The 7,105-nt window shown below is 52.2% G+C and overlaps 1 pseudogene; it reads left to right on the top strand.

Annotated features, from left to right (window-relative positions):
• The first annotated feature begins 1,192 nt into the window (after positions 1 to 1,192).
• On the top strand, positions 1,193 to 1,399 carry LOC142255549 (U2 spliceosomal RNA; annotated as a pseudogene).
• Positions 1,400 to 7,105: the final 5,706 nt, after the last annotated feature.

Here is a 7,105-nt window from a genome sequence, read left to right as displayed (position 1 = left end):
CACTGAATGGGTGGGCTGAAGCAATGGTGGATGCTGCTGTTTGGATAGCATGTGTATCTACTGAGAACAGCTTATCAATGGTGGCAAATCGGAGCAGCTTAATCTCTTGCTCTCCGCAGTTCAACACTCTCATGGGCACTCTTCCCTTCCATATTAATGAATAAAACTATGATGTAAATAGCATATAGATACCCCACAAATGCAGATAAAAGTAGGTTATGGGAAAAGGGGGAAGAGAGAAACAGGAAAATAGTGGAATAAAGTATACCTTCCAGGTGGGAGAGGAAATGGCAGCACAGCCAGTGGAGGTGAAGCAAGGGGAGCCTGCAACTAAAGAGTTGAGAGCGTTATCACATGGTGACTGAGCCTGATTGTAACGGGAGCATAGAGGTGCCGATCCTGTCTTACCTGCGTTGGTGTAGAAGTGGGTGTCCTGTGGTGGAGTCAGCTATGTGCAGTGGTGGCCGTGGGTTCTTTTATGTGCGACCGTAGTAATAGCTGCGCCCACTTCCTGTATGGGAGTGGAATGCAGTGAGGGTAATGGAACGCACGCCTGCGCATTTGTGTTTAACGTCGCGCATGTGCAGAACGGAGAAAAGGCTGCGCTCACTTCCTAATGAAAGGGAGTGAGACGCATCTGGGAAGGGAAGGGAAAAGATTAGGGTTTGGGGATGATGAAAGGGCTTTCTACGGGCAAGGATGGCAAAGGGTGGCAGTGACGGAAAGTCAGGCAGCCTGTCCTGTCCTGTCCTGTCCGTCCGTCTTTTTGTATCATGAATTGGAAAGACTGCAAGGGGGAGGGGAGGTGCTTGTGTCCAAAAGGAGGAGTTATTCAGATTCATTGCAGTGGGCGGCGGCTGCAAAAAGCACCATTCTTCTTGTTTTTGCTCTGCAAAACAGCCTTTTCAAGGGTTGGCTTGGGTGACAAAATGTCTTCTGTAGGCGTGGGTTTGTCTCCCTCTCCCTAAGATGTGTCCGGTATAGGCCAGGGTGCCACTCAAGGCCGTAACCAATTCGGGTTATAGCTTCTCGGCCTTTTGGCTAAGATCAAGTGTAGTTTCGGAGGACGCTACCTTGGTCGGTACTGGAAGGTGCCTGGGATTGCACGTCTGCCGGCCTTGAGGAAGTGTGTGCGCCTTCTGGTGACACATAGCCCTCTTGTGCCTGGACGGTTCCCAGGCAACGGGAGGCGATCACCTTTGTTATTTTGAAGTCCTACTGATAAACAGAAAAAAAAAAAAATTAAATCTGTTCTTATCAGTTTAATATCTGATACGTCCCCTCTCTGGGGACCATATATTAAATGGATTTTTAGAACAAGGAGATGGAAAAAATCTTGCTCTGTCCACTCCACGCATTGACCTGGTATTGCAGTACCTCCAGGACCGGTGCACCCCTTCTTAACCCAGTTTCCAAAAGCAGAACTCAATTCACCTGATTCAAATGAGCCCCATTAGTGAATTGAAAGAAAGCAAAAACTTTATATGCACCTCAATTTGGCCAATTCACTTTTCACACTTTCACCCTTTTTTTTATCTTTCACACCTTTTACTTGCTTTATTGATGCAAAAAGCTGTGCCAAATAGCAAACTCATCTCCACTCAACTTGACCAACTCTGCTATGTCCCGTGCAGTATCTTATTCTCAGTCTTATCTAGATCATTTGCAATTGAATAGAATAGATCCCTTTTGGCTGCTTATGACTGTGTAAAATATGTAGTTTTACTGGGCTGGGATGAGAGAATCCATTGAAGCATGGTGTAGGGATTGTGGTTCCTGTGTGCTAAGAAGAGAGGCTGGCACCAGCCAGAAAGCCCCATTGCAGCCAATAATCACTTAATAACTTTTTCAACTTGTCATCATATGGGAGGCCTTCCATTCCTTGTAGTAGTCTAGTTGCCCACCTTTGAACTGACTCTAACTTCTGAATGTCCTTTTTAAAATGTGGAGCCCAAAACTGGTTCCCATATTCCAGATGTAGCCTTACAAGTGATTTATAGAGGTGTAACAATACGTTGGGATCACGGGATCTAATCTCCCTTTTTATACACCCTAAAATCTTGTCCCAAGCAGCATTCCATCAGCCTCTGGAAGGTTCCTGGCGCATTGCACAGCTCGAAGGGCATGCTTTTGAACTCGCAGAGACCCATAGGGGTGGCGAAGGCGGTCTTCTCCCGGTCTGCCTCAGCAACGGACACTTGCCAATAGTGACTAGTGAGATCAAGGGTAGAAAAATAATTTGCAGTTCTCAATGCAGCTAGCGATTCCTCAATACGGGGAGTGGTGCCGTCCTTCTTTTTTAACAGGATCAACAGAGCTGCCCAAAGGCTACAACTGTCACGGATAACCCCAGCCGCCTTCATGTTGCTCAACATGTCCTTGGTACACTGGCAATGTGAAGGTGGTATTGGCTTATAGCTCTCTTTGATGGGTGGGTGTGCACCTGTGGGGATGTGGTGTTGGACCCCTTTTATTCCCCCAAAATCTAGCGGGCTTCCCACCGGTAACCCGCTCCCCAGCTTGGATGGATGCTGAGGGAGCCCCTTTTGCCCGCAGGCTCTGGCCCTGGGAACTGTAGCCTTGGCGGTGACTGTGCTTCCCTCTACGGTGTGAGCTGTTGCCTTCAATCGGGTCTTGACTGCTGGGAAACCCTGGAGGTTCCTGTCGCTAACGGATTTGACCGGTTTTACGGCGACTCCTAGCCTGGTCGGGGTCCGTAGGCCCTGCCGGATGGTGCTGGCTTCTCTTCACTCCCCGATCTGGTACCGGCGGGCCACCGCCCATCCCCGGTCCGTACGGTTCACTCCAATCAGCCTCTCCTGCAGAAGGACACCACCGTCTGCCAACCTTGCTGAGTGCCCGGGCCACACACCCGGACACGGTCAGTCTCCTCTCCTCTTCACTTCTCTAACTCCAAAACTGATCTCTAATCTGACTCCTTTTCCCGCCTCCAGGACTGTGAACTCCTCGGTGGGTGGGATCAACCGCCTGGCCCACCCCCTGGTGTGGACATCAGCCCCTGGAGGAAGGCAACTAGGATTTGTGTTTAGCTTCGGTGTGCCTAGCCGGAGTGTAGAGTGTGTTGGTGTAGTACCTGTGACGACCTGGCTTGTCCAGGGCGCCACATTCCCCTATAGTAAAATGCAGACCGTCCGCGGGCTGCCCGTCCATCACCGGTTTTATTTTCACAACTGAAAAAGAATAAAACGGTAAAACATGTAAAAGCATCATAAACATTTTACAACGGTACAGCTTCCGCTCTTCTCCCACCCAAACAACCTGGCCCTGATGCTGCCCCTAAGAAGCGGGCAGCACCCCTTGACCCCAGTCCAGCACCAAGTTGCCCGAGCGGGTTCTGTCTCTTTCAGGGGGCCCACGTCCAAGGGGACCCCTGAACCCCCGGAGGATCGCCACCGGTTACGGTAGTGGCGGGCCTAGGCCATCCCTTTCCTCCAGGCCCATCCTCCCAAATCAGCCTCTCCGGAGGCGGTAACGGTGTCAAGCCAACAAACATTTTTATTTACATTGCACTAAGTTTGTGGTTGCCCTGCAAGTTCTCGGGCTTGTCCGTAAGCAGTTCCTTACGCAATGGTTGCACAGTCCCTACGGGGACAACAGTTGCCGGCAACGGCCGGTTTAATCACGGTTCAATCAGGTAAACTTCTTTGGTTGATCATCTTTACTTATCATTTAAAACTTTCAAACTGGTACACTCAACACATAAAGCCCCCCCCTTTTAAAGAGTAGTTTCCCTGTACCTAAGTGGGGGTCTACCTAGGTTGGGGCGAGTGGACCTTCGGGGTCCGGTGTCAGTGGTGACAGGCAGTGGGGCAGAGGGAACAGTCAGTTCCTCCTCCCTGCTATCATGTGGGGCAGGCGGAGGCGTAGGGGAGCTGGGTACAGGTACCTCCCTGGGCACTGGCTCGCGGTTAACCGTTTCCATCATTTCTTCATCCACGGGTTGTGGGAACAGTATCACTGGAAGGATCACCGCACCGTTCTGTGTAGGCCAGTCTGCTGGAAAATCACCCATCATGGTGTGGATTACCTCTTTTTCCTTCTCCACTGGACTGGGAACTGGAGCCTCATCCGCTACTCTCAATGCTGGTGGGCACTTCTTCAGGTGGTCTCGGGAAACCGTGGCCAAAGTCCCCCCCTGGTCACGGCTGATCTGGTAGGCCTTCCCATTCTCCCATCCTGTGGGCTGGACTACATACGGGTTTTTTTCCCATTGATCATCCAGCTTGTGGGCCCTTCTTTTCCGCTTCAGCACTACATCCCCAGGTTGGAAGGAACCGGCAGGCGCCTTCTTGTTGAAGCACTGCTCCTGTTGTCCCCGACTCCGGCACAAGTTCTTTTCAACATACTCCTGGACCTGTCGGTACTGTGTCCTCCGCCGAGTGTCCCATTCAGCTGTCGACAGGAGTGCTTCTGAAGCTTCCAAGCCCATTTCCAGATCCACTGGTAGCCGGCCGGGACGAGCTCTCATCAGGTATGCTGGAGTGCATTTCGTAGAGCTGGAAGGGATGTTGTTGTACATATCGACCAGGTCAGGTAGCTTCTCCAGCCACAGGTTCCGCTCTTCCAGTGGTAACGTCTTGAGGAGGCCCAGGACCAAGTGGTTCATCTTTTCACAAATGCCATTGGTTTGGGCGTGGTAAGGCGTGGTCCGGATTTTCTTGCAGCCATACAACTGGCAGAATTCCTGGAATACCTCTGCTTCAAAGGCCGGACCCTGGTCGGTAAGCACCCTCTCCGGGTACCAATGCGGTCAACAGAAATAAGCCTGGAAAGCCTTAGCAGCGGTGCGGCCGGTTAAGTCCTTAACTGGGACAACCACCAGGAACCTCGAGTAGTGGTCTACGATGGTCAGAGCGTAGGTGTACCCACTTCGGCTGGGGGTGAGCTTTACATGGTCAAGGGCAACCAGCTCCAGCGGTTGGTGTGTAATGATCGGGTGTAGGGGTGCCTTCTGGCTGGCCTCGTCCTTCCTTCTCAATGCGCAAGGGCCACATTCTCGGCACCAGGCCTCCACAGATTCCCGCATTCCACTCCAATAGAACCGCTCTCTTAACAACATCTCTAGCTTCTTCCACCCGAAGTGCACTGCACCATCATGGTATGCTTGCAGGACGGTGGGCACGTTAGCCTGGGGAATCACCAGCTGGCGGATCTTCTCGTGAGTCTTTGGATTAATCAGCTCGCGATACAACTTCCCCTGGTGTAGGTATAGCCGGGTCCGTTCTTGCCACAGACGTTGGGCTTCGGCAGGGGCAGCAGGGTCTATCCCAGCAGAACCCTGTTCCACTAGAGTCTTGACCAGGCGGACAGCAGGTGCCTGGTCCTGAGCTTCCTGCCAGTCCTGTCGGGGCAGCGGATCCAGGTTCACCCGTTGTTGGTAGACGTGCACCTTCTCAGTGAATGGCCGGTGAAATGCAGGCAACTCGATCTCTTCGAGGTCATCATCCTCTGGCCCCTCTTCCGACAGGTGGGGCATCCGGGAGAGTGCATTGGCATTGACGTTGGTACGGCCGGCCCGGTACTTGATGGTGAAATCGTAGTTGGCTAACCTGGTCACCCACCGCTGCTCCAACGCGCCCAGCTTGGCCGTATCTAGATGGGTCAGCAGGTTATTGTCTGTGTACGCGGTGAACTTGGCTGCTGCCAGGTAATGGCGGAACCGCTCGGTGATAGCCCACACCAGTGCCAAGAGCTCAAGCTTGAAGGAGATGTAGTTCTCAGGGTTCCTCTCAGTCGGTCGGAGTTTTCGGCTAGCATAAGCTATTACCTTTTCCCTTCTGTCTTAGACCTGGGATAGAACAGCCCCCAAGCCCACATTGCTGGCGTCGGTGTAGAGGATGAATGGGCGGCTGTAGTCAGGGTACGCTAGGATTTCCTCTCCGGTAAGGGCTGTTCTCAGCTGGCGGAAGGATTCCTCATGCTTTTCTTCCCACACCAATGGGGCTACTAGGGATCTACCACCCTTGGTCTGTCCTACGAGGAGGTCTTGCATGGGGGCAGCCATCTTTGTGTACCCCTTAATGAAGCGACGGTAATATCCCACCAGGCCCAGAAACTGCCTCACTTCCCTCACTGTGGTCGGTCTCGGCCAGTCTTGGATGGCGGTGATCTTCTCGGGGTTGGGGGCGACACCTTCCGCACCAACCACATGTCCTAAGTACTGCACTCTGGGTTTCAGCAGATGACACTTTGAGGGCTTCAACTTCATCCCATACTTGGCAAGGGACGCGAACACCTCGGCTAGGTGCTCCAGGTGGGCTTCATACGTCTGTGAGTACACAATCACATCATCCAAGTACAGCAAAACGGTCCCATAGGCAGTCTTCTCTCGGTCTTCCGGTGCCACGGCCACCTGCCAGTACCCGCTGGTGAGGTCAAGGGTGGAGAAGTAGTTAGCGGTTCTCAGCGAGGCCAGGGACTCTTTGATGCGGGGCAGAGGGTAAGCATCCTTATGCGTTATCTGGTTAATCTTCCGGTAATCCACACACATCCGCATGGTGCCATCCTTCTTCTTAACCAGCACCAACGGAGCGGCCCAGGGACTACAGCTGTCCCTAATAACCCCTGCCTCCTTCATGTTCCTCAATATGTCTTTGGCGCATTGGTAGTGCGCAGGGGGAATAGGCCTGTATCTCTCTTTAATAGGGGAGTGTGTACCGGTAGGGATGTGGTGTTGAACCCCTTTAATCTGCCCAAAATCTAGAGGGTGCTTGCTAAAAACCCGCTCATACTCCTGTACCACCCGGTATACCCCTTCCTTGTGGTGTATGGGGGTATCATCAGTGCCGACATGTAGCTCTCGATACCACTCGCCTAACTCCCCCAGGGATGAGTGGGAACCGGCAGCAGGCGGTGTGACCGGGGGAACGGCTTCATGGATCGTGTGGGGATCTAGAGTGAGCAATTTGGCAAGGGTAGCGTACCGGGTGGTGCATGAATGCACACATATTGGTTTTATAATCTTATTGTATTACTTTATATTCTTATTTCACTTGTGCATATCTCCACCATAATCCTGGCTAAGAAATATAGCTTTTTTTGGGGTACACAGGTAGTAAGGTCTTCTTTCTATTTCTTTAGGGGT

This window comes from Anomaloglossus baeobatrachus, chromosome 10, assembly GCF_048569485.1.
Source record: "Anomaloglossus baeobatrachus isolate aAnoBae1 chromosome 10, aAnoBae1.hap1, whole genome shotgun sequence".
NCBI lineage: Eukaryota > Metazoa > Chordata > Amphibia > Anura > Aromobatidae > Anomaloglossus > Anomaloglossus baeobatrachus.
This window is presented reverse-complemented; position numbering and strand designations above follow the sequence as displayed.